The sequence below is a fragment of the Clarias gariepinus genome, chromosome 1 (assembly GCF_024256425.1).
Source record: "Clarias gariepinus isolate MV-2021 ecotype Netherlands chromosome 1, CGAR_prim_01v2, whole genome shotgun sequence".
NCBI classification, from domain to species: Eukaryota; Metazoa; Chordata; class Actinopteri; order Siluriformes; family Clariidae; genus Clarias; species Clarias gariepinus.
In genome coordinates this window covers 192745-220570 of record NC_071100.1, presented here as the reverse complement: position 1 = coordinate 220570, position 27826 = coordinate 192745, and the positions used below count along the sequence as shown (strand labels likewise).

Sequence of the window (27826 nt, the reverse complement as noted above, 5' to 3'; positions counted from 1 at the left end):
TTGGGAAGTGTTAGCATACATTGTTAATTTAAGTTCACAAGCCTTTGTGTTCTTTTATATTCCATTGAACCCTTAGTATTTATTATCGTATTTACCATAAATCTACCTCGTTTTATTTGCCTAAAGTTGTAGTTGTTTGCACTATAGAATAATAAAAGGACTGCCTCCCATTGCTCCCCTTCAGGGACACAGGGCCTCCTGGGGTCCTGATCCACCCTCCGGTCCAGTAGGTGGCGGTAATGCACCGTTACACTGTTTATCAAACGCCTAAAACACCAAGAAGAAGCAGTTACCGCATTTCCCGAGCAGCTAATCATCAGATGAATATATTTCTGACTGAGTTTTACACTTCTGTGTGCTGGAGTTAAACATTAATCCAGGGTATTGTGTGTGTTTCTGAGGATTAAACAGCTCGTTGTGCTTTAAACCCTGAGGTAAGTTCCACTGACGCTGTGTGCTGTGTGTCCGAGTTAATGCGCATGCGCGTTGTCTAGGGCACTGTTTATACTATAAGGAGAGATGTTTATGGAGCGAACTAGTTTATTTATTTGTTAAAGTCTTTACATTTACGCAGTAACTTTACTTTCGGACTGTAAGGAGTTTCCTGAGTGCTGGTTTATACGATTTCCGGTCGCGCATGCGCAGAGCGCAGATTTGGAACGAGTGTGACGTCATATTTCATATTTACTGAGTATAAATAATCAGGTAACTGAAAACCAAACATGTCCCGCACAGTATACTGTGTTTATGTGTTTTCCGTCAAATTCAGAAATAATTAATATTTTATAGGCTGAATCAACTCGTAACCCCCCCCCCCCCCACTAGACTGGTCTCTAAAACCCCTCCATGACTCTCTGTTTGTTCTGTAACCTGCTCACCTGCTCAGGTTCTTGTAAGTTTCATCACGTTCCATAAAAACCGAACATCGATGCTGCTGTGGTCACAACCATAAAATGTCAACCCTGTTGTGTCTTAAATTATACTACATTTGGGTATATTTTTTTTAAATAAAAATAATACATTTCAAGCACATAAATATGCATCTAGCAAATGATAGAGAAAAAATTACTGACTCCCACATACATTTCAGAAGTTTTCTGACATAATGTGGAATTTTGACAACACCGTCAGGAATTTCATCTGACAATGGTGACTTATTGTGTAACATTGTTGACAAATACATCCAAATTGGGTTTTATTTTAGTAAATAAAATGTTTTTTTTTAACATTAACAAAACATTTAGTTTTTTGTTTCATTTCTGTTAATATAAATATATTGTTTTCTTTTAAGACATGATGCATTATAAAAATCTAGCATTTTTTGCGCAGTAGTACACAAAAACTGTATTTGTTTGATTGTATAAATGAGATTTATGTTGCGTTAGTTAAAACGGTTCAGTCATTTATAATGTGTCGGATATGATTCAAAAACAAATTCCAGTAAGGTTAGATACTGTTTAATAAAGAGCTTATTAAGGACATTTGAGAATAAATCTATAGGAATAATGAAATTAACCTGAGGAAAGTAGGACAAGACAGTAGTTGTGAAAAGCAAAAGAGAAGGAATAGGGATTACCAAAGAAAGAGAAGAGAGAAGCTTTATAGAGATCCTGAACAGAGCGATGTTTTCTTGAGCAAGGAGACGGAAAGACTATCAAAGTTTTAGGGTTAGGGTTAAACATTGTTTCTAAACATTCTTCTTCTTCTTCTAATTGTTATTAATCTGTGTTTAGAGGAGTTGTGATGAGCTTAGCAGGAGACAGACGGCGCTTCTGCAGGAAGTCTCGAACTGATTCTGCTCCCTCACAGGTAATGCTGAGCAAAATATAATCAATAATAATATGTTTATACTTGTCCTTTTAAATATATAATAATAAGTTTGGCCATTTTTTTAACTGCCCTACTTCACTGCCAGCTATTACTGCTAATCACACAAAACTTCAAAACCAGACTCAAACCATCAGTGAGCCTTCAGTGAGATCTAAAACAGTTCACTTCATCCTTTTCTGTTCACTCAAACTCTTAACATGAGGTCCAGAGAGGTGTTTATGCAAGTAAAGGAGGTCAGCATTAGCCAGAAAAAATCAATAAACCCATCAGAGAGAGTATTATAGTCTTATACGTGGCCAATACAACAGTTTGGAGTGTTTATTTATAAAAAGAAGGAATTAACTGGTGAGCTCAGCCACAGCGAAAGACCTAAAAGATCACGGAAGACAACTAAAGTGGAAACTGCAGAATTCTGTCTATATAAGCCTTGCACAACATGTAGCCAAGTCATGACCACCCTTGAGGGGGCGTCATCGTCAAAATCTACAGCTAAGAGAAAGCTTTATGAAGTAAATACACTAGCTTCAATATGAGGTGCAAACCACTGGGAACACTCGGAGCAGAAAGACCAGATTAGACTTTACAAAAAATCGTTTGGATTGATGAAACCAAAATGAATTTGTACCAGAACGATTTTGGAGAAGGAAAAGAATAGCTCATGATCCAACGCACCACATCACCTGTCGGACATGATGGAACCGGGTCACTGGTGTTTATTGATGACTGACTGACTGACTGAGTTTTAAAGTAGGAGGATAAATTCTGAAGTGTACAGGGATGTACTCTCTGCTCAAATTTAGCCCAAATGCTGCAAAACTGATAAGACGCTGCTTCATACTGCAGATGGATAATGACCCAAAACATGCAGTGAAAGCTACAAGGCAAAGAAATGGGATATTCTTCACTGGTCAAGTCAATCATCTGATCTTAGTAGAGCCATTTACATTTAGGCATTTGGCAGACACATTTGCTAGGGTTTTACCTAGCATAGACCCCTGCACACTTCCCATAATTCCACTTCCTTGGATACATCTTGTGACGTACCCCTGTCTGGCCCCCAGCATCAGTTGACACCATGGTCTGGAGGTCTAGAGGCCTGGCTGCAGCAAGCTGAGATCTCGTAGCTTCTCAAGAAAAAGACGTTTTGACTTGTGAATCCTTTGCAGCACAGAGTCTAATGCTATCTTTGTACTGCATGTTACAGAGCTGGTAACACTGTCCTGAAGAATATTTTACACATCGTATTTCCATTGTGAGTTTTTTACTTTTAAGCGTAAAATTCAAATTCAAATTTATTTGTCACATACACAAACATACACAGTACGAAATGTAGTGAAATGCATTATACGACTGCCATTGACCCTAGAAGAGAATTAAAGTTTACAAATAAGAGATAAATATGAATAAAAGAAATACGATAGAAATTAAATAAAAAATTAAATTAAACTAGGAAAAATAGAACTAAAAATAAAAATAGAAATGTGCTAGGAAAAAATAGAACTAAAAATAAAAATAGAAATATGATGTGCAAAAATAGAAATATACTGTACAAATTGAAATATACTGTACTGTGTGTGCAAATATGCATAGAACAAAGTGACTTTGTGCAGAGGTTATTAAAGTGTCTTTGTGCACTGGTCCAGGATGTAAATGTAAAACTGTAAAATGTAGTGTAGTTGTGAAGGTAGGTGTGCAAAGTTATTAAAGTTTCTTTGTGCAATGGTCCAGGATGTAAACGTACGACATGTAGTGTATATATGAAGGAAGGTGAGCGTGTAATTGTCCATAGTGTTCATGGATGTAAGAAGATTGATAGATTTGATCAATTATGAAAAAGATGAAAAGATTGTTAGTTCTGCATAGTGGTGTGGTTGTGGTTGAGAGACCTTATCGCCTGCGGGAAGAAGCTCCTCAACAGTCTCTCTGTGTTGGCCTTCAAGGAGCGGAATCGCTTCCCAGACCGCAACAGAGTAAACAGTCCGTTATTGGGGTGGCTGAGGTCCTTTACGATCTTCCTGGCCTTGGTCAAGCACCGCTTGCTGTAGATTGAGTGCAGGTCAGGGAGCTCGGTGCGGATGATGCGCTCAGCTGATCGCACCACCCTCTGTAGAGCTCGTCTGTCCTGCGTGGTGCTGTTCCCGAACCAGGTTGTGATATTTCCCGTCAGGATGCTCTCTATGGTGCAGGAGTAGAAATTCCTGAGCACCTTGGAGGGCAGTCTAAAGTCTCTCAAGCGTCTGAGGTGGTAGAGACGCTGCCGGGCCTTTTTTACCACGGTGTTGATGTGACAGGACCATGCCAGGTCCTGCGTGATGTGAACACCGAGGTATCTGAAGCTGTCCACCCTCTCCACTGGGCTCCTGTTGATGACGGGGGTCTGGTAGTTCCTCACCTGCTTTGTACTAAAGTCCACTATCAGCTCCTTTGTCTTACTGACGTTCACGAGGAGATTGTTTCTCTGGCACCAGTTCTCCAGATTTCCAACCTCCGCCAGGTAGGCCGTCTCATCGTTGTTCGTGATCAGGCCCACCACAACAGTGTCGTCAGCGAACTTGATGATGGTGGTGGAGTTGGTAGTTGCCACGCAGTCGTGGGTGTACAGAGAGTACAGCAGGGGGCTCAGAACACAACCCTGGGGGGCTCCAGTGCTGAGAGTGAGGGAGGCTGAGACATGTCCGCCCATCCTTACTGCCTGTGGTCTGCCAGTCAGAAAATTGGAGATCCACTGACACATTGATGAGCTGAGTCCCAGGTGCTCCAGCTTGGTGGTAAGTGTGGAGGGAATTATGGTATTAAATGCAGAACTGTAGTCGATGAAGAGCATTTTCACATAATTCCCCCTCCGAGTGTCCAGGTGAGTGAGAGATGTATGGAGGAGATGAGAGATTGCATCGTCCGTGGAACGGTTTGGACGATAAGCGAACTGTAGTGGGTCGAGTGTGTCTGGTAGTGAAGAAATTATGAAGTCTCTGACCAGGCGTTCAAAGCACTTCATCACTACTGAGGTGAGGGCTACAGGGCGATAATCATTGAGGGAAGCAGGATGAGGTTTCTTTGGGACAGGAACAATGATGGACTCTTTGAAGCATGTGGGGATCACCGACTGAGATAAAGAGATGTTGAATATCTCAGTGAACACAGGTGCTAGCTGGTCTGCGCAGGCTCTGAGAATACGGCCTGAGATGCCGTCTGGTCCTGCTGCTTTCCTGGTGTTCACTCTCTTGAAGGCTCTCCTCACGTCATGCTCTGAGATGATGAATGCGCTTCCGGTGCTGGCAGTGACTTCCTGTCTGCAGCCGTTAGCGCCGCTAGCATTAGCATTGCTAGCGTCTTTAGCTGCAGCCTCGAAGCGAGCATAGAAGGTGTTCAGCTCGTCTGCCAGAGTCTGCGTTTATCATACCGGATGTTGTTGCTTTATAATCCGTTATTGTTCTTAGTCCCTGCCACAGGCTCCTAGAGTCACTCTGTTGGAGTTGTGACTCTAGTTTCCTCCCGTAGCGCTGCTTCGCCTCTTTCACCGCCTTCCGGACGCTGTATGACGCAGCCTTATATGGTTCCATGTCCCCCGACGCGAGTCCCGTGTTGTAGGCAGCGGTGCGAGATCTCAGAGCGTCGCGGATGGTTTTATCCACCCACGGCTTCTGGTTGGAAAACGTTTTAATAGTCTTTTTTTCTACGGTATCGTCCGCTAGTTTCCCGATGAATCCCACAACCGCTTCCGTAAACACGCTGACGTCACCATCGGAGCTGTTTCTGAACATGTCCCAGTCTGCGTCATCGAGTGCGTCCTGTAACGCGGCCACCGATTGGTCCGTCCAGCACGCGACCTCCCTCTGAACCGGAACTTCCTGTTTCAGCCTTTGTTTGTTTAACACTATCGCACTAACACGATAGCATGTTACAATTCGTAAATGCCATGTTGGCACACAGGTGCAAAGGAAGAGCAGGGACAGAGCTGTGCAGAGAGAGAGAGAGAGAGAGAGAGTAGGGGTGAGAAAAGAAATCTAAAGTCTTTTCTGAATTATTGTGTTATTGTTCAATCTTTAGCCGTGTGAGGACGTGAGAACAGAGACTTCAGATGGAGGAATGTCCACATGGTCAGAAGTGAAGAAAGAGGAGACACTGGAGCTGAACATCAGCAGCCATGGAGACGACCTCCACACCAAACCTGAAGATATCTCCATTAAAGAGGAAGATCCTGACCATGAAGACCAGCTCTGTAAGACATCAGGCCTCTCTGGAGCTCAGTTACACTCTCACTCACTACTCTACACTACACACTACCTAGTGCACTAAAAGCACAAAAGGTTTAGTTTGGGATTTAACCTGTGTCTTTGATTTCACCCCCAAACTCTGAGTAAAAGGTATTTAAACAGGTTTTATCAGTAAACTTGCAGTAAATTTGCAGTTTTATATGTTTAAAAAAGAGCAATATCATATCTTTGAGGAGATAGAACTCATATTTCTAAGTTTCCTTTGGATACATTATAGTCATTATAAACAGATGACTATCTGCCGTTATATAAAGATATCATATGGTGGGGTTTTATATTTATATAACAGCATGGCCCAAAGCATTTTATTTCTCGTATGCTACATTGATTTGCCTACAATTACAATGGTTTAACACATTGCAAATTTTTAGTTGATAAATAGTTAAAATTAATTAGATTAAATTTTTTTATTAATATCTATTTAATTTTGCAAAATGTCAGTGTTCAAGTAGGCTTTATTGTCATTACAACCATATACAGTTAGTACACAGTGAAACGAAACAACGTTCCTCCAGGACCAAGGTGCTACATGCAACATAAATTTACAACATAAATTAACAGAGACACTAAACTAGCTAACCAAGAGGCCTAGTTAACTGGCTAGCAGAGACAGGACAGAGAGACCTAACATAAATTACAACATAAATTAACAAAAACTAACTAGCTAAGTATAACTATTTTTACAGACAAGAGCAACAACAAAGTGACAGTGCGCAACCACGACATAACAGAACATAAAATATGGTGTTGAGGTAGTGGGTAAACATAAACATTCTTTAAAACAGCAGTAAGAATTGAGGAATTAGTGCAAAATGTAGTCCAGTAATGATAATTGTGCAAAAGATAAACAGTGAAGCATTTACAGGTTGGTGTGTACGATAATTTGGTGGTGTAGGTCAGTGTGTCTGCACTTGTGTTGATTAGTCAGTCCAGTCCCAATATTTTGAGGTAGTTGAGTTAAGCTGTGTGATAATGTTTGTGTGTATGTGTGTGTGTGTGTGTGTGTTTATCAGTCCAGTCCCTTTTTGTTGAGGAGACGGATGGCTTGTGGAAAAAAGCTGTTGCACAGTCTGGATGTGTGTGCCCGAATGCTTCGGTACTTTTTTCCAGATGGCAGGAGTGTGAAGTGTGTCTGAGAGGGGTGTGTCCGATCAGCCACAATGCTGGTGGCTTTGCGGTGGTTTCTGTTCTCATTAAAGTTATAGCAGTCCTGTAGCACTTTAAAAAATGAACATTGTTGCAGGGTAGCAATTCAGAAATAACCAGAGTGGTACATTTCCAAAGAAAATGTGAGTGGTGTTTGCCGTGTCTTCTGCCTAGGGCGTGACAGCGTTACCATGATCCTGAGAGACTGATTGGTTGTTTGTGTGAAATGAGCCCACCCCCATGTCTCTATGACAATAGGATCTATAGTTAGGTTTAGTTTCAAAGTTCCTATGGAAAGTACCATAGCAGGAAATGCAACTGTGCAAGCACTTCCTGTTTCAGTGGGGAGTACCTTCACCATTATAAGTCAATGGGGCAAATTTGGACATCTCTTGCGCCCCAGCGATACAACTTATACCCTTTTGGGGGGTATGTTCTGACACGGCCTGCAAGCCTCTTCAAATGCAGTAAATTTTATATTTCTGAAAAATTCTTGCTCTGCGCTAGAATCTGTCAAAGTTGGTCTCAATGTTAAGTCTATGGGATATTTTTGGGCAGCAATTTACCTCCTACCCTATAGCAGCCCATTCCCGAATAAGCCACACGATTTGACACCGCATTCATAGGTCTACGACAAACGGTACAGGACTAGTTAGGGACCCATATTTGTACGAGGGGGAAAAAAAAGAAGACAAAAAAATAAAAATAAGCCTGCAAGATAACACAAATGATGCTAGGCTTCTCATCTCTGTTTTGCTGTCACTCATGTGGTGTGTAATGGAGATAGAGAGCAGTATGCTGTTATTTTCATGCCAAAAACCTGAGTCGAAATCTCTCTTTTACGCCCAGATTTTATTTTTTCACTCACTCCAACTTTCGCTCGCACTGTCTCACCTGTGCTCATATTGTATTTCCACTCTCTTCTGCATGCAATGAATATTGTAACTGCGTTCAGTCAATTCCAGCCAATTAAAGGGCTAGAGGAGGGATGATACCAGCCAATCAGAAGCTGTTTTTTATGATCTTATTCCAGTGTTCAGTGGTCTCCTCAATGTGAAACCATGACATGCTTCCCGTTGTAGTGTTAAGCACCGAGCATATATTTTATCACCACATAGCTTAGGGTTAGGCTTATTTTATTAGAGTAGATTTTATTTCATGTAAATAACAATATCCCTAACTTATTATGAGTAGTGTAAATAAATAACTCAGCGAAGTATGGGCTCTAATAATGTCATGCTTATGAGAGATCATGAGTGCCTGCCACCTAACACACAGTATGAGTGCAGATCAATCCCTGTTATCCGTTATCACCCAGATGAGGATGGGTTCCCTGTTGAGTTTGGTTCCTCTCAAGGTTTCTTCCTATTACCACCTCAGGGAGTTTTTCCTTGCCACTGTCGCCCTCGGCTTGCTCATCAGGGACAAACTGACCATTTTAATTCATACAAATTCACATTTTATGCAAACTTAAATAATTCTTTTGATTGTGTAAAGCTGCTTTGCAACAATGACAAGTGCAAGAATGGTTCTAGCTGGTCTGGTATGTTTATAAGAGATGGCATGGAGGAGAACATAAGCTTGGGGGTAGTTCTGCCTTTCTGAGCCTGCAGCAGTTTTACGGCCCTGAACAGAGCAGGAATTGGCCCGTGTCTTGAGGTTAGACAGACATTAGCAGAGGAATGTGTTTGCTGATACGCGCAGCATGTTGAAGTCATAGAAAGAACACTCTGTTCTTAAGAACACATAACATCATGAAACTAAAATGTAATATTTCCCTACATTAGGCATGACAATTTATTAAAAAAATAAGTAAATAAAATTTGGCAGTGGTAGTGACTTTGATCTTTGAATTTGTTGACAATTTGAGCCATTTTCAGGGCGACTTATCTGTAGCTGTTTTTTAAATAACAGATTAGAAAGTTTCGATTCATGTAAAACCATGACTGTTTTTACTTAACCTTAACACATTTAAGTGCAGTGTAACTTCTGTTTTTCTTTCTCTTTTTAGTCTTTTCCTGCTCCTCACAGGCTCTTTTCTTTGTGTCTTAAAATTACCTAGACGAACTCGTCGAGAGATGCCACTACAACGAGTCTGTTAGACAGCAGGAATCAGCAGAGATTAAAAATAAGCTTCAGCTTCCCTCCAAAACTTTCCTCCAAAGCAGTCCACCAACACCATGTGATACTCTCTGTTCTGACACTTCTCCCAATGAGATACAAAAAGAAATTCAACATTGTTCAGACTGTAGTAAGAGTTTTGGTCATCAGAATGAACTCCAAATTCACCAGTGCATTCATACAGGAGAAACGCAGCATCATTGTTCTCAATGTGGAAAGAGTTTTAAGCAACAAAGTGATCTCCAACAACACCAGCGCATTCACACAGAAGAGAAGATGTATTGCTGCTCACAGTGTGGAAAGAGCTTTAATCAGCAGAGTAATCTCAAAGGACACCAGCGCACTCACACTAGAGGCAAGACATATGACTGCTCACAGTGTGGAAAGAGTTTTAATCGACACTATCATCTCCAAAGACACCAGCGAATTCACACAGGAGAGAAGCTGTATCACTGCGCACATTGTGAAATGGGCTTTATTTGCCAGGGTGCTCTCATAGTCCACGAGCGCACTCACACAGGAGAGAAGCCGTATCACTGTTCTCACTGTGGAAAGAGTTTTACACAACCCAATCATGTCCAAAGACACCAGCGCATTCACACAGGAGACAAACCGTATCACTGTTCTTAATGTGGAAAGAGTTTTAGTCAACAAAACCATCTCCAAAGACACCAGCTCGTTCACACAGGACAGAAGCCGTATTTCTGTTCACGGTGTGGGAAGATGTTTACTTATTCGCATAAATTAAAAGCTCACAAGTGCAGTAACTCATAGAAGCTGCGTGTTCTGTAGTTGTTGAATTAAATTGTTTTTATTCATTGAAAATGGTCTGTATTTTTTTGTTATGTATCTGGACCATTTTGGACCCTTTGCCATTATATAGTCATGTTAATTAATGTTTTCTTTTAACCTTAAGTAATTGTAACATGAAACATCATTTCATATACAGTGGAACCTCGGATTACGAGTAACGCGGTTTACGAGTGTTTCGCAAGACGAGCAACAATTTTTAATAATTTTTGACTTGAAAAACGAGCATTGTCTTAGTTTACGAGCACCGAGTATCATGTTTCACGCATGCGCTTCTTGTTTTAACAACGAGCGTCACGTCATCACAAGTGAGCCAACGGTTTTTCTCTCTCTTGCAGCAGAATTGTAGGTAATCGCCTCTCCTGCTGGGTGAATACTGGATCACTGCTGTAAGTAAAACAACAACAACTAAAAAAAAACAAATTAAACAGCTCCTCACCTTTGAAAACAGTCGCGACAGAGAGAAGTTTGTGTGTTTATTTGGCAACCTGAGAGAAGGGGAGCCGAGACCTATCGTCTCCCCTGCTGGGTCTTAGTGCCTGCAGTGTTTTTGAGTGCGCGTGTGTGTGTTTGTGTCTGTGTAAGGCAGAGAGTTTGTGTGTTTGTTTGGCAACCTGAGAGAAGGGGGCCGTAAACGCGAGCGAGCCCCCCTTCATCCCCCCTCCTCTCAGGTTGCCAAATAAACACACAAACTTCTCTCTGTCGCGATTGTTTTCAAAGGTGAGGAGCTGTTTAATTTGTTTTCTTTAATTTGTTTTGTTTGTTTGTTGTTGTTGTTGTTGTTTTACTTACAGCAGTGATCCTGTTAGTATGCGCTCACGTGAGTGTGACTAGGAATGTTCCTTGCTAATTTTTAAACGGTTTTAAAAACGGTCTATCCGTTAATGTGTGTGTGTGTGTGTGTGTGTGCGTGCACATTTTACACACAAACACCCTGCGTGCACAAACGAAAACCCTTATCTGTCGGAATTTATTTGTAAAAAAAAATTAAGGTAAAGTACAGGTTAATTTGTTTTATTTTTACTTTATATTTTGTATTAATTATATTTATGTATTTATTTCTTTGGGCTGTAGAACGAATAATTTAAGTTTCCATTATTTCCTATGGGTAAATTAAATTTGGTTTACGAGTGTTTTGGAATACGAGCCCGCTTCCAGGACGAATTAAGCTCGTAATCCGAGGTTCCACTGTATCAGTGTAGTACTGCAGCAGTACACTTAAACAGAGCCAGTGAAATACCAGAATGGTCAATTGTCAATAAACTCAAATTATATGCGAATACAGTGGAACCAGTACCCGTGGTTTACTTTTCTCTACCCAATGGTATGTGAGTCTCGAATATTGGTTGAAAGGCTGTTGGAGTTTGTTAATGCCTTCAGCAGTAATTTTGAATTCTAGTTTATCGTACTAACCTATAGGCTATAGCTGCAGTTAGATATTAGAATATTAGATGTATATGAATATTTTTACTTGTCGGTTGGTTGGTGCCACACAAAATCCTTATCATTCACTATTCCCTTTCTTACTCCCCATTTACAAACGGTCATACCTACCACTGACTGGGCACGGGTAGCTCAGTGGTTAAGGCATTGGACTACGGTTCAGAAGATCTCAGGTTCAAACCCCACAACCACCAAGTTGCCACTGTTGGGCCCTTGAGCACGGCCCTTAACCCTCAACTGCTCAGATGTGTAATGAGATAAAAATGTAAGTCGCTTTGAATAAGAGCGTCTGCCAAATGTAAATGTAAATGACTGTCCCCAAACATGATAATGTAATGGAGTATGATACTGATAGTGTAATAGATAATATGATAATAGTAGTGTAATTAAGCCTGCAGATGGAGGACAGCCCTAAACAAACGAAACAGGAGCTCCAAATAACCGAAAAAAAATGGCCACAAATTGGTAAAAAGGAAACATTTTATTACAGGACATGGGAGTCAACAGAATCTGACAATATCTTTTTGTGAGAATTTGTATTAAATAAAGCCAGACAAATCTAATTGCATGTGCTGTTTTTTTTTTTTTTTTTGTTTGTTTTCACGACTGCTCCGACCCTCTTTTCTTTGTTTTTGTTTTTTAAGTTAGTTTTCAGCGTTTTAAAACCGGCAAAATCACCACCATTAAGTACATTAGGTATGATAGAGACACTCTTGTTTCTATTGGTATACAATGTATACAAAGGATTTTTCAATTCAATTAAATTTTAATTGTATAGCGCTTTCATCAATGGTTATTGACGCAAAGCAGCTTTACAGAATCAAAAGAAAATAATTGAAGTGAGTATGAAATGTGTGGGAAAGTATGTATAAATTTAAATGATCAGATTGTCCGTGGTGAGCAACAGTGGGGGCAACAGTGACAAACAAAAACTCCCTAAGATGGTAATAGGAAGAAACCTTAAGAGGAACCAGACTCAACAGGAAACCCATCCTCATCTGGGTGATAACGGATAGCAGGGAGTGTTGTGCATCATACTGTCTGTTAGGTGGCTGGAAGTTCAACGATGGAGTCCAGGTCGTTAGTGGAGGCTCAGGTAGAATGTAGAAAATTCCATTCCACTGCCAGGAGGAAACACAGACATGGGGGGAAACAGGGATGTAAAGCAACCAGTCACTTCACCATCAACAAACCTGGGTGATCAATGAGAGTGGGAAAGACAGCTTCTAAACATACCAGTTCTACCTATGTCCATATTCCACGTCCATAAGTCCCCCAGATCTGCTCCTTCTGCTTTTAAGCTTAATCTATTCACAAAAATTGTTGGCTAAATAAATAAGTTTTTAGCCTGGACTTAAACACTGAGACGTTTTCTGAGTCCTGACCATTAATTGGAAGACTGTTCCATAACTTTAGGGCTTTATAAGAAAAAGCTCTGCACCCAGTTGGAGTTTTCATAATATGCGGTACTGATAAGGAGCCTGCATGAACTAGTTTTTTTGCATCATTTAGTGACAATATACTCCTTAACTTGGCAATATTTCTGAGGTGAAAGAATGCTGGTAATATTATCTACATGAGCTTCAAATGAAAGGCTGGAATCTATAATCACACCGAGGTCTTTTACTTTTGCACTTGATGAAACAGAAAAGCCATCCAGGGTTACAGTGTGATCAAAAAGCTTAGTTCTAGCTGCATGTGGTTCTAGTAGCAGAAATTCTATTTTGTCAGGATTAAGCAGAAGTAAGTTAATTAACATTTAGTCTCTTATGTCCTTCCCACATCACTCAACTTTATTAAGCTTCTCATCTGACTTTACTGAGACATATAATTTTGTGTCAAAAGCATAGATGAAAAAACTAGTACCATACTAGTGGTACCATGCTTATGAATTATGTTGCCCAGAATAAGCATGTAAAGAGAAAATAGCAGTGGGACTAAAGCCAAACCGTGTGGAACACCAAACTTCCCTTAGGAACATGTACAATAGTCACCATTTAAATCTGATAGAAGATAGCCATTCCTTTAATTCCTTTTACCTTTTCTAATCTATGAAGGAGAATACTATGATCAATGGTGCCAAAAGCTCCTATAAGGTCAAGTAACACAAACAAAGAGAGGCAACCCTGATCCAATGCCAGTAGGAGGTTTTATTTATTTATTTATTTTTAGTAATGTAAACAGACTAACATCACAAAGGAATAACAAAAGGAACAGATGGCAACAAATGTAAAATTACAGAGGGGGGGGGGTGGAGCAAAACAAAAAAAGCAATGATAAATTAATTCTTATAACTACTCTGCATGTGTGTGGGTGTGTGGGTGTGTGCGTGCGTGCGCTCTTACATTTTAAGAGTGCCAACCAGTAAAAGTGCATCAATCATACATACATTAAGTACTGATTAAAAATAAAAAAAAATATTATTTTGCACACAGTCACAATTAGTGATTACTAATTACTGAAAGTGGTTATGGCTGTTGGGTAAAAACTTAGAGTTGGCTCTGATTTTTCTCTAAAGTCACCCTGATGGTAACAGTGCAAACAGATCATGTCTGGGGTGTGGTGTATAGGATGCTTTGAGCTTTCTTAATGCAGTATGAACTGTGTAGATCTTCCAGTTTTGGCAGAGGACAGCCAACGATCTTCTGGACTGTGTTTATGACCCTTTGGAGCGCTTTCCTTTGAGCCACTGTACAGCTGGTGAACCATACGCCACTGCAGTAGGTTAATATGCTCTCTACAAAGCACCGATAGAAGGACACCAGTAGTCTTTGGGAGACATTGTTCTTTCTCAGCGCCCTAAGGCAGTAGAGTCTCTGCTGGGCCTTTATCAGCAGCTCAGAGGTTTTCATACTCCAAATCAGGCACTTCTCTAGCTGGACTCTTAGAAACCGGAAGTCAGCTGCCCCCTCTACACAATCCCCACTGATGGAAAGTGGAAAATGTCTGTTTTCTTCCCCCTGCAGTCAATGATCAGCTCCTTGAACTTTGTGGTGTTGAGGAGCAGGTTGTTTTCCTTATACCACCATGTGAGCCACTCCACCTCGCCACTATAAGCTGACTCATCCCCTCCATCCCACCCCTGTAGTGTCGTCTGCAAATTTTACAATGATGTTGCTATGGTGAGCAGGGGTGCAGTCATGGATGTAAGGAGTGTAGAGTAAGGGGCTCAGAACACAGGCCTGTGGGGAGCCGGTGCTGAGGCTAAGGGCCGTAGAGGTGTTTCGGCCCACTCTAACACTCAGACTGCAATGAGACAGAAAGCTATTCATCCACATGCAGGTAGAGTGTGGAAGTCCCAAGTCCTTGAGTTTGTCCACCAGTTTGTAGGGTAGAATGGTATTAAACGCTGAGCTATAATCCACAAAGAGCATCTGGCCTGCTTCTCCAGGTGGGAAAGTGCAGCATGGTGGAGGGCTGCGGCCACAGCATCCTATGTGGATGTGTTTCCCCTGTAGGCAAACTGGGGAGAGTCAAAACTTGGTGGCAGGTATGATGTAATGTGAAACAGCACCAGTTTTTCGAAGCACTTTATAATCACTGGTGAGTGCAACTGCCCGTTAGTCACTCAAGCACTCGAGATGTGAGTTTTTTGGGGGTTTTGTTAATGGTACTACACAGTGTTTCAGTACCTGGCCAGGGATGCTTTCCGGTCCAGCAGCCTTCTTGGGTTTGTAAACCTCAGTGTTTAATTCAATTCAATTTTATTTATATAGCACTTTTAACTATAGTCATTGCCACAATGTCTAACCTCAGTGTCTTCCACTGTTGCTAAGGGCACCACCTTAAAACATGCAAAGAAGAGGTTTAGTTCCTCTGCCAGTCACCCTCAGCAGCTCCGGGACTGGTCCTGAAATTTATGAGATCTTGGACTCCCTGCCACACCTGCCTGCTGTCGTTGCTATCCAGATGGTCCTCAATCCTCCTTCTATAATCTAGCTTGGCCTCTCTGATGCCTCATTCCAGGTTATTCCAGGCAGCGCTGTATTGCTCCAATTTTCAGACCTGTAAGCAGTGTTTTTCTCTCTGATCAGCCGCTTGACCTTCCTGTTTACTCACACTTTCACGTAAAAAAAAATCCAATAGCTAAGCAAGCATTAGCGTCCGGTGGAATGTAAACAGCAGTTAATATGACTACTGTAAACTCCCTCGGAAGATAGATGGGCCTGCATTTCACAGTGATATAATCCAATACCGTGGAGCAGTGTCTGTCTACAGTCTCTGTGTTTGTACACCAGCTGTTATTAATGTACACACAGACCCCCCCTCTTCTGCTGTCCTGTCCTGACACTGTGTAGCGTAGCCCTCCAGCCCAATAGCTGAGCCCAGGATAGACGGTTGAAGCCAAGCTGTCTCTCACCGCCTTGTTAGTCATAATCTGTAGCTTTAATTAGTCCATCTTGTTAGCGAGGGATCTGGCGTTCACAAGAAATGGGCTGGGAAGCGGTGGTTTGTGTGGATGCCTCCTGAGCCTCTTCTGCTTCCTGTCTCTGTGCCGTCTGCGCTGCCTCACCACTGGGATGGTAATCTATGGTTAGCCAGGGGTTTTCGCCATATTCACCAGAATATTATGGGAACAGAAAACTCGGCTGTAGCGCTGCTCCCGTAGCAAACTGTGTGCGCCGCTATCTTCCCTTTATTACAACTGCCGATGATAATACAATGGAAATGATAACAATAATAATTACTTTTCATCAAGAATAATATAGGTGAGAAAATGAAGAGACAAGTAATTAAAAATATAATAATAACAATTAAAACTTAACCACAGTAGGAATTAGAGGCTACAAGAAAGCAACAGGAATAATAATAATAATAATAATAATAATAATAATAATAATTTGTTGTTATTAACTAATGCTGACCAGAGGGGTATTCCAGAAAGCAGGTTATGTGACATACCCCGATAAGTTTGAGGGTAAGTTAGTGGATAACCTCAACTTTCGGTTTCAAAAACGGAGGTAATTTTCTGGGTATGTATGTAACCATAGCAACTTACTCTTTAAGCTAGCAGGTTATGTTCCAGGGTAAGTTTGTTTCAGAAGGTTATTCAGCATGGCGCCCCCCTTTTGATGATGATCCCGTGGACGTGGAGGCGAAAATTATACAAGTTTTTTTTCGCCGGGAGAGAGTTATAAGACCGCGTATTGATGTGTTTTCATTTCCTAATGATTATTTGAAAGAGCGTTATCGGTTTTCAATGGAATCATTAATTTACTTAACACATCTCTTGAAACCGCATATTGTAAATGTCACAGCGCAGGCGGGTCTGCGCTTAGAAAACATTCTGTACATAGCACTTCGTTTTTTTTGCATCAGGGCATTTTTTGTACAACATGGGCGATGCAGAGAATATGGGAAAGGCAACTGTGTGTCTGACACTTAAACACTTCTTACACACGTGTGTACAGTTCCCTGGACATAAACCTCTGTGTGTTATTAGAGGAATTCCACAGAGTGACAGGTTTGCCCTTTATAGTAAAATCGATGACGCATATTTAATATGTAGTCATACTATTTATATCTACTGTATACATGTATTCATTCTGCACACACACACACACACACACACACACTTAATCCTTCCATATATGACTTTCTATTTCAGGGTTTCCTAATGTATATTATATATATATATATTTATATTTAGGCATTTGGCAGACGCTCTTATCCAGAGCGACTTACAAAAAGTGCTTTAATGTTTACAACATTGGATACATACTTACACTGGGTTAACTAGGTTAATGACTAAGTACCATTAGTCCAACACAACTGAGGTGTTTTTTTTTTTTTTTTTTTTTTTCGGGGGGAGGGGGGTTAGTCCAAGTACTGGAGAAACAGATGCGTCTTGAGTCGTCGTTTAAAGATAGTCAAAGTCTCTGATGTACGGACATCTAGAGGAAGTTCATTCCACCATCTAGGTGCCAGAACAGAAAAGAGCCTGGATGAATGCCGCCCTCGATCCCTGAGAGATGGTGGGATGAGGCGAGCAGTGCTGGAGGATCGGAGGCAACGTGGTGCAGTGCGTGGTGTAATTAGCGCAGAGAGGTAAGTGGGTGCTGGGCCATTTTTGGCTTTGTAGGCAAGCATCAGTGTTTTGAATTTGATGCGGGCAGCTACAGGAAGCCAGTGCAGGGAGCGGAGGAGTGGGGTGGTGTGGGAGAACTTGGGAAGGTTAAAAACGAGTCGTGCTGCTGCATTCTGGATCAGTTGCAGAGGACGAATCGTGGACAGAGGCAGGCCTGCCAGGAGTGAGTTGCAGTAGTCCAGTCTTGAAATAACAAGGGACTGAACAAGCACCTGAGTAGCCTGTGAAGAAAGAAATGGGCGAATTCTTCTGATATTGTAAAGAAGAAATCGACAAGAGCGAGTAAGGTTAGCGATGTGTGGGGAAAATGACAGATGATTGTCCACGGTTACCCCAAGATTGCGGGCAGTGGTTGAGGGAGTGATTTGGTTGTTGTCCATGGATATCACAAGGTCTTGACCTGGAGAAGTCACAAAGGAATAAACAACAGTTCGGTTTTACTAAGATTGAGCTTCAGCTGATGAGCAGCCATCCAAAATGAGATGTCTGCCAGACATGCTGAGATCCGGGTGGAAACCTGAGTGTCAGAGGGAGGAAAGGAGAGGACAAGTTGGGTGTCGTCTGCATAACAGTGGTATGAGAATCCATGCGATGATATGACCTTACCAAGAGACCGGGTATAGAGGGAGAACAGAAGAGGACCAAGTACTGAGCCCTGCGGGACACCAGTAGAGAGTCTACGTGGGGCAGATGTAGATCCCCTCCATGTTACCTCATATGACCTATCTTTAAGGTAAGAAGCAAACCATTGCCACGCTGTTCCACAAATTCCAAGGCTTGTAAGGATAGATAATAGAATCTTGTGGTTCACGGTGTCAAATGCAGCTGACAGGTCCAGGAGGATGAGGACAGATGAAAGTTTAGCAGATCTAGCAGCATGGAGCTTCTCAGTGACTGACAGAAGGGCAGTCTCTGTGGAATGTGCCACTTTGAATCCAGATTGGTTTGGGTCATTAAGGTTGTTCTGTGAGAGATAAAGAGACATTTGATTATAAACCGTTCTTTCAAGAATTTTGGAAATAAAAGAGAGCAGTGATACCGGGCGATAGTTGTTAACTTCTGATGGGTCCAGGCAGGGTTTCTTGAGGATGGGAATAACCCTCGCCTTCTTAAAAGCGGCAAGAACATGACCAGATGATATGGATTGGTTGATGATGGCTGTGGTGAAGGGAAGGAGGTCTCGTGAGATGGCCTGGAGCATTGTGGAAGGGATTGGGTCTAATGAACAGGTGGTGGGGTTAGATGACGAGATGATCTGTTGAATCTCGTCAGATGACAAGTTGGAAAATTCTGCTAAAGGAGGGAAGGAAAGGTCCTGAGGTTCTGCCGTAGGACTTTGGTTGAGAGCGAAGGACTGGCGGATTGCTACAATCTTCCCATCGTAGAATGTGGCAAAATCGTCAGCAGTCAGAGAGGAAGGGGCAGGAGGAGTCGGTGGGTTGAGTAGTGAGGAGAAGATGTTGTGGAGTTTGCCAGGATCATGTGCAGACGCTTCCAACTTTTGTCTGAAGAAGGTAGTTTTGGCAGAAGTCACATCACATGAGAATTTGGAAAGAAGAGTCTGGTAAGAGATGAGATCTGCATCAAGCTGTGATTTCTTCCATCTTCTCTCCGCAGTTCTTAATTCTCTCCTGTTGTTGCGCAGTACATCAGATAGCCAAGGAGCAGGACAAGATTTCTTCCTTGGTTTAGATGACAGCGGGCAAAGGAGATCTATGGATGAGGAGAGAGAGGAGAGGAAAGTTTCAGTCGCAGTCTCTAGTGGTAAAGAGGAGAAGGAGTCTGGGTCTGGGAGGAATGATAGGGTGTATGAAGACACAGAGGAAGGGGAGACAGAGTGAAGGTTTTTGCGGGTAAAAGAGACATTTTGGTGGTTAGGTTTACATAGAATGGGAAGGGTTATAGTGAAGGATACCAGGTAATGATCAGATTTATGAAGAGGAATAGTAGTGATATCTGTGACTGGGGAAGGGCGGCAGAAAACAAGGTCGAGAGAATTTCCTGCCTTGTGTGTAGGAGGGCAGCTGTTTAGGGTTAAAGAGAAGGAGTTGAGGAGAGGGAGAAGGAAAGAGGATTGGAGTTTATCAGATGGAAGGTTGAAATCTCCTAGAACAGTGAGAGGAGTGTTAGCAGAAGGAAAACGACTAAGAAGTATGTCCATTTCATCTAGAAAGTTTCCTAGAGAGCCAGGAGGACGGTAAATAACCAAGATGTGGAGGTTAATTGGAGAGGTTACCTTAACTGCATGAAATTCAAATGATGAAAAACTGAGATGAGACAGGGTGATGGGCGAGAAGGACCACCTCTTGGACAACAGGAGACCCGTACCACCACCTCTGCCAGTTTCTCGTGGAGTGTGAGAGAATACATAGGCAGAGGATAGGGCAGCCGGTGTAGCTGAGTTCTGAGGAGATATCCAGGTCTCAGTTAGTGCCAGAAAGTCAAAAGAGTAATGAGTAGCTAGGGCAGAGATAAAGTCTGCTTTATTTACAGCAGATTGGCAGTTCCAGAGCCCACCTACCACCAGTGCAGGACAATGAGACAGTACTGGAGGGTAGATGAGGTTTCTGGGAGATCTGCCTCTGCTGTGTGAGTAAAAGCATCTTGGTCTGTGAGAACTGACAGAGATAGGTTGAAGACACATGCTAGACTGAGGTAACTGTCTATAAAAACTTGTAACTTCTTGGCAAACAAGAGTTTAAATCAATTCTCTGTGCACTACCTTTGTTGCAGGATATTCTTATTAACCGCTCAATATACACCTTCAATATATGTAGCTAAGCCCTGCCCACAATTCACACCTTAAGGAAGCCTGAAACTACTCTTGATTAATTACCTGAGAACTAATTGCTTTAGACCTACTTCAATCACACTGCAATCAACACTACCAAACAGCAAAAACTAGGTACAGTATACAGTATGAACCAATTGTGTTTTCAAAAACAGTACAAAAGTTAAAAACCTACCTTACCAGTGGAGAAGAATCCAATTTAGAAAACTAAAGCACACTGCACAACACAATGTAATTGGGTGCATTGATGTCAAACACATTCCTATTAAAGCTCCTTCAATAAATGAGGGAGACGATGTTAATAGGAAATTTATTCATAGTAGCAATGTTCAGGTAACAACTTAATTTTGTGTGCTTAATTTTTTGCCTTGTTAAAATCATTAAACTTTTTACTTTTTTAATATGTGAGGCAACTCACATCATTACTAATGATGATGCAAAATGGCCAGGATCTGTGCATGATGCCAGACTTTTCCACAAGTCATCATTATGCCAGACATTTCAGCAGGGTTTTGCTCTATACAATGTTTTATATTTATTTTACTATATTAGTATTGTACACTTGAATCATTACAGGACAGTACAATGGTTACTTGCTGGGGGACAGAGGATACCCTTGTCTGCCGTATTTAATGACCCCCTACCCTGAACCTGATCCTGTGTTGTGCTTCACCACATTGCCACTATAAGAGGAGAGAGCCACCTTTCTTGTATTGAAGAAGAGGCCCAGAGGAACCTCTACAGATTTTTGCACACAACATGGAAGTGATGGAAGACAGGATTTGTCAAAATTACTTTTATTTAATTGTTTGCACTGGTCTGCTGCTCAGTTCATTTCTTTATTTCCTGAAAAACAATGAAAGTAAAATGAAATAAAATGTGTTTTTTTAAATGACATTGCTTTATATACACACAACACTTTTAACATGCAACAGATTAATATACGCACAAGTTCTCACCTTAAGGTGACGCTCCAGTAATTCAATTTCTAGTGTTGCTTTTTTAATGGATAGCCTTTTCTCTTCCATTTAAGGTCCATCTCCATGTCACTTTCTCTTATTTGTTTTTGAAGATGGACCTTATACAGCTCCTTTACTGGCAACTAGGAAGGAAACTAGGATTTATTATAAAAAATAATTAAATAAATAAAATTCTGTCAGACAATAAAATTCAAATATGGACAACTGCACACACATTCTTACATTGATTAGATTGTGCATTGAGGTTGAAGGACCTTCATCCGTGGGTAAATCCCCAGGTATGTACTGTGAAAGAACAATGACAGTTTGTTACTCTAATGTAAAAAGGTTAGACGGGCTTCAGCCTTCTGTCTATTAGCTCCATGACAGAGAAAATATACTAAATCATGTTCAATAAACAGTTCAGTGATCGTGTAATCAAATATTACCTTTTTGCAGAACGTTTTTGTGTTTGATTTTCACTTGGCTTCTGGCTCCAGAGGGATTACACCTTATTAAATAAGAAACCATAAATTCCTAGTCAGTATACATTGGTATTTTAACCTAAAGAAATGAATGGCAGGAAAAGTAAAGGCTTCCATTTAACAGCCAAAAGGATGCGGAGGGATGTTTTTGTATTATAACAAAAGGGGAGGCAATGTTAAATGTGTAATTTAATACACTCACACATTTACTCTTTCTTTTATTTTTTGCCATGCCGGCTCTCTTTCTTTAGCCGATGCAGCCGTATTGCTTTTTATCATTATTATTGGCTTGAATTCCTCATATGTGTGCATTAAAACCTCTGTGAAATACGCCGCTCTCTTTTTTTCACTTTGATTTTCCATTTTGACTCGTGAAATCGGTGATCTATTGAAAATGTCTTTATAAATGCATTGTGCACGCACACTAACTCTGGGTAACCAGTAGGAGGTGATTAAACTTACTCTTATCACGTGTTTTGGAACCGACATACTCGCGGTGTACGGGTTTGGGGTTAATCAACCCAGAGGTTAAGATTAACCAAATGGTAAGTTAACCAAGCTTTCTGGAATACCCCCCTGGATATGGCCAAGGCATAAATCTGGGCCAGGGGTAGCTCAGTGGTTAAGACATTGGACTACGGTTCGGAGGATCCCAGGTTCAAACCCCACAACCACCAAGTTGCCACTGTTGGGCCCTTGAGCGCGGCCCTTAACCCTCAACTGCTCAGATGTGTAATAAGATTTTAAAAAATGTAAGTCGCTCTGGATAAGAGCGTCTGCCAAATGCCCAAATGTAAATGTAAATCAGTCCCCACCCTTGATGCATCACAGTGGGACACCAGGAAGGGATGCCACAGGGCACAGTCCCCAGATCCTCCAAAAGCACCCCCTACAGCACCCCCCAATCACTCAGGATGCCCTCTACCCCATGCCACAATAGACACTCACTTGCCCTATCATTATTATTATATTTTATTTTTCTTTCTCCTCATTCCTTTCCCCCTACCCTACTCTCCCTTTTTCTCGGACAAAGAAACTCAGTGGAGTCATGACTGTAGAAAAGTGATGAGAGGTGACCAAGATAAGTGTGAATCTGGTGTATTATCATGTATGGAAGTGGACAGGTTTTCCATGGAGATGTAATCTATTAGTAAGGATTTCCAAGTTTCAATGTGTATGGTATTCCTTGATTTCCAGTTCATGAGGATAGTTTTCTCGACAATAGTTTGCGCCACCAGGAGTAATTTACTGTTTGTGTTGTTTAAATCGTTTGTGGATGAGTCACCTAGTATACAGAGGGCGAGGTACATTGGGATGTGACACCTTATAATTAGAGATAATGATTCGGTGACATTTTTACCAGAATTCTTTAATTGGGGTGCAATGCCAGATGGGTGAAGATAGGTGTCCAGGCTGTTTTGTGTGCAATGTAAACAAATTTCTAAATTGAATCCCATTTTAAAGAATTTCTGTCCAGTGTAGTGAAATCTATGGAGTACATTATACTGTATGAGTTGCAGATTGGCATTATTGGTCATGAAGTAGATATCATTACAGATTTGTGTCCAGAAACCAGCTTCAGGAGCAATAGATAGGTCTAATTCCCAGTTAGCATCTGTTAGGCGTAATGTAGTGTCTGATCGTAATATTATTCTGTATATTTTAGAAAGTAATTTTTTGGGGGAGGATATATTAATTAGCTTTGAGATCGATGGTGGAAAAAAAAGTTCCAAATTAATAATTTCATTAACCGTTATTGTTTTTATAGCTGATCTGATTTGTAAGTATTCTAAAAAACAATTAATTCCGAAGCATTGTTTTTGCACCAAATCGGGGAATGAGGCCAGATTATTGTTTGGAAATATATGTTAAAGTTTCCAAGATGGCGCCGGTGAGATCGGCTGCCGTCACGACTGCCCCGACCACCTTTTCTCTGTTTTTGTTTTTTAAGTTAGTTTACAGCGTTTTAAAACCGGCAAAATTACCACCGTGGAGTACATTAGTTATGATAGAGATACTCTTGTTTCTTTTGGTATACAATGTACTCACAATTCAATGTTTTTAACTCCAGATCCGAGCTGGCCGAGTGAGATCCTGAGGGACAACAAAGGACAACAAAGGACAACGAAGCGGCGGCCCCGAGGGAAACGAGCCGGCGTCAGAAACAGGCTAAGAGCCCGTGCTCACCGCACACCTCTGCCTAGCATCCTGCTCGTCAATGTCCAGTCACTGGAAAACAAGCTCGATGACCTCAGGGCCAGGATAAAGTTCCAGAGAGACATTCGGGACTGCAATCTCCTCTGCTTCACCGAGACATGGCTGAACCCAGCGGTGCTGGACCACGCCGTCCAGTCAGCCGAGTTCTTCTCGGTTCACCGCATGGACAGGACGCTTATTGTGGCGGGGGACTTTAACAGTGCCAACCTCAAACGCGCAGCGCCAAACTTTTATCAGCACATCACCTGTCCCACCAGGGGCGAAAGGACACTGGACCACTGCTATACAACGGTCAAGGACGGCTACAAGGCACAATCTCGCCCTCCGTTTTGTAAATCCGAACACGCCGCCATCTTCCTCAACACCAAAATACAAACAAGGGCTGAAACAGGAAGTTCCGGTTCAGAGGGAGGTCGCGCGCTGGACGGACCAATCGGTGGCCGTGTTACACACTCGATGACGCAGACTGGAACATGTTCAGAGACAGCTCCGATGATGACGTCAGCGTATTTATGGAAGTGGTTGTGGGATTCATTGGGAAACTAGTGGATGATACCGTGGAGAAAAAGACTATTAGAACGTTTTCCAACCAGAAGTCGTGGGTGGATAAAACCATCCGCGACGCTCTGAGATCTCGCACCGCTGCCTACAACACGGGGCTTGCGTCGGGGGACATGGAACCATATAACGTCCGGAAGGCGGTGAAAGAGGTGAAGCAGCTCTAAAAACTAGAGTCACAACTCCAACAGAGTGACTCTAGGAGCCTGTGGCAGGGACTAAGGACAATAACGGATTATAAAGCCAACAACATCCGGTATGAAGAACGCGGACGCGACTCTGGCAGACGAGCTGAACACTTTCTATGCTCGCTTCGAGGCTGCAGCACCGGAAACGCGTTCATCATAACTGAGCATGACGTGAGGAGAGCCTTCAAGAGAGTGAACACCAGGAAAAGCAGCAGGACCAGACGGCATCTCAGGTCGTATTCTCAGAGCCTGCGCAGACCAGCTAGCACATGTGTTCACTGAGATATTCAACATCTCTTTATCTCAGTCGGTGATCCCCACATGCTTCAAAGAGTCCATCATTGTTCCTGTCCCGAAGAAACCTCATCCTGCTTCACTCAATGACTATCGCCCTGTAGCTCTCACCTCAGTAGTGATGAAGTGCTTTGAACGCCTGGTCAGAGACTTCATCATCTCTTTACTACCTGACACACTCAACCCACTACAGTTCGCTTACCGTCTAAATCGTTCCACAGACGATGCCATCTCTCATCTCCTCCACACATCACTCACTCACCTGGACACTAGAAGGGGGAATTATGTTAAAATGCTCTTCATCGACTACAGTTCTGCATTTAATACCATAATTCCCTCCACACTCACCACCAAGCTGGAGCACCTGGGACTCAGCTCATCTATGTGTCAGTGGATCTCCAACTTCCTAACTGGCAGACCACAGGCAGTAAGGATGGGCGGACATGTCTCAGACTCCATCACTCTCAGCACTGGAGCACCCCAGGGTTGTGTTCTGAGCCTCCTGCTGTACTCTTTGTACACATATGACTGTGTGGCCACTACCAGCTCCACCACCATCATTAAGTTTGCTGACGACACCGTCGTGGTGGGCCTGATCTCTGATAACAACGATACGGCGTACCTGAAGGAGATTAGGAATCTGGAGAACTGGTGCCAGAGGAACAACCTCTTTTTAAACGTCAGTAAGACAAAGTAGTTGATAATGGACTTCAGCACCAATCGGAGAGGAACTACCAGACCCCCGTCATCAACGAGAGCCCAGTGGAGAGAGTCGGCAGCTTCAAATACCTCGATGTTCACATCACGCAGGACCTGTCATGGTCCTGTCACATCAACACCGTGGTGAAAAAGGCCCGACAGCGTCTCTACCACCTCAGACGCTTGAGAGACTTCAGACTGCCCTCCAAGGTGCTCAGGAACTTTTACTCCTGTACCATAGAGAGCATCCTGACGGGAAACATCTTAACCTGGTTTGGGAACAGCACCATGCAGGACAGACGAGCTCTACAGAGGGTGGTTAGATCAGCTGAGCGCATCATCCGCACCGAACTCCCTGACCTGCACTCGAGCTACAGCAAGCGGTGCTGGACCAAGGCCAGGAAGATTGTGAAGGACCTCAGCCATCCTAACAATGGACTGTTCTCTCTGTTGAGGTCAGGAAAGCGATTCAGCTCTCTGAAGGCCAACACAAAGAGACTGAGGAGGAGCTTCTTCCCGCAGGCAATACGGTCTCTCAATCACAATCACACCACCACACAGTACTGACCCACACATATGGTTTTGACACACACACTGGACATTCTGGACATTTGTTTACACTATTGGCCACTGCACAACTACACTTCGTGGTTATTAAATCAAATCACATCAAATCACTCCAGCACAAGTCACTTTAAATAAATTACTTTAAGCATATTTGCACTGCATAAGTCACTTTTAATATGTGGATTGCACAACCATGGACATTACTATTCTTTTATTACCATTTATTCGGCTGCTCTTATTGTTTTACCTTTTTTATATATATTTTCCATTTATTTTCTATATTGTGTATTTTTGTGTACATTTATTTTATTCTTAACTTTTATTTGTATATTTTTATTTTATTCTTCCCTAGTTAAACTTACCCTTTATTTTAATTTTCCTATTTATTTCCTATTCATATTCTTTTATTCTTAGGTCATGAGCAGTTGTCTAAGCATTTCACTGCATATCGTACTGTGTATGACTGTGTATGTGACAAATAAAATTTTTATTTGATTTGAATTTGATTTGATACCTTTGTCTGCCCATGTGCGGAAGTTCAGAGGTTTCTTATTAATTGTGAAATCTGGGTCTTCCAAATGGGGCTGTATTTATTACAGAAGGGGGTTAGAGGGGTGTTTGTAATTTGATGAAATTTCCACCAGGTTGTCAGAGCTGCTGCTATTGTGGGTGTTTGTAGGAAGTCATTTGCTACTGCGTTAATATCTTTTCCAGAATCTTTAAGATAAAGGAGAGATTTGATATCGGCCTGTAATCGGACAGCTGACACGGTTGAGGTCAAGTTTTCTAATTAGTGGTTTATTAACTGATAATGTCAAAGATTTTAGAATATACCCAATGCTGAGTGAACAGTTCATTATTTTTAACAGATGCTCCGTTATTGCTGGTACTATCTGCTTGAGAAGAGGTGTGGGGATAGGATCTAATACACAGGTTGATGATTTTGCAGAAGGAATAAGTGATGAGCTTGTTCAGTGTGTGGACTGCAGGATGTTATCACTAATGACGGAGGAAGAATGTCTAAAGATCCTGGAGTTCACACGCTAAACACTGGGGCATTTTAAGGGACCTGAGTCAGAGTTTCGTTGTTAGGAGACGGATGGCTCTTGTTCTCAGATGAAGAAACTAGCGTGTTCCCCCGAAAAGTGGGAAAAATATCTAAAGTTACTTTTAAGAATGAACAGTGAAAAACGCAGTATATTATTTTTCTTAAAACCTTTCTTTTACTTTACTAACTTTACTTTTTTTTTTTTTTAACCAATTTTAAGTTTGCGCCGATTGTTTCAGTCGTTTAGATTCGGCGGGGCAGTTAAGATCAGTTTTCGGGGTGTGGGGTTCTCAGAACACTTTTATATT

General features: G+C 41.9%; 1 long non-coding RNA gene and 1 pseudogene across 1 annotated transcript; one reads left to right on the top strand and one right to left on the bottom strand.

The window, feature by feature from the left end:
- Positions 1-242: 242 nt before the first annotated feature.
- LOC128523800 (zinc finger protein 239-like) lies at positions 243-10310 on the top strand (annotated as a pseudogene).
- An 8568-nt stretch (positions 10311-18878) lies between these two features.
- LOC128524113 (uncharacterized) lies at positions 18879-20447 on the bottom strand. Its single transcript, XR_008360494.1, has 3 exons — positions 20234-20447; positions 19949-20116; positions 18879-19425 (listed from the first exon to the last, which is right to left on the bottom strand). It is a non-coding gene; the product is annotated as an uncharacterized LOC128524113 (long non-coding RNA).
- Positions 20448-27826: the final 7379 nt, after the last annotated feature.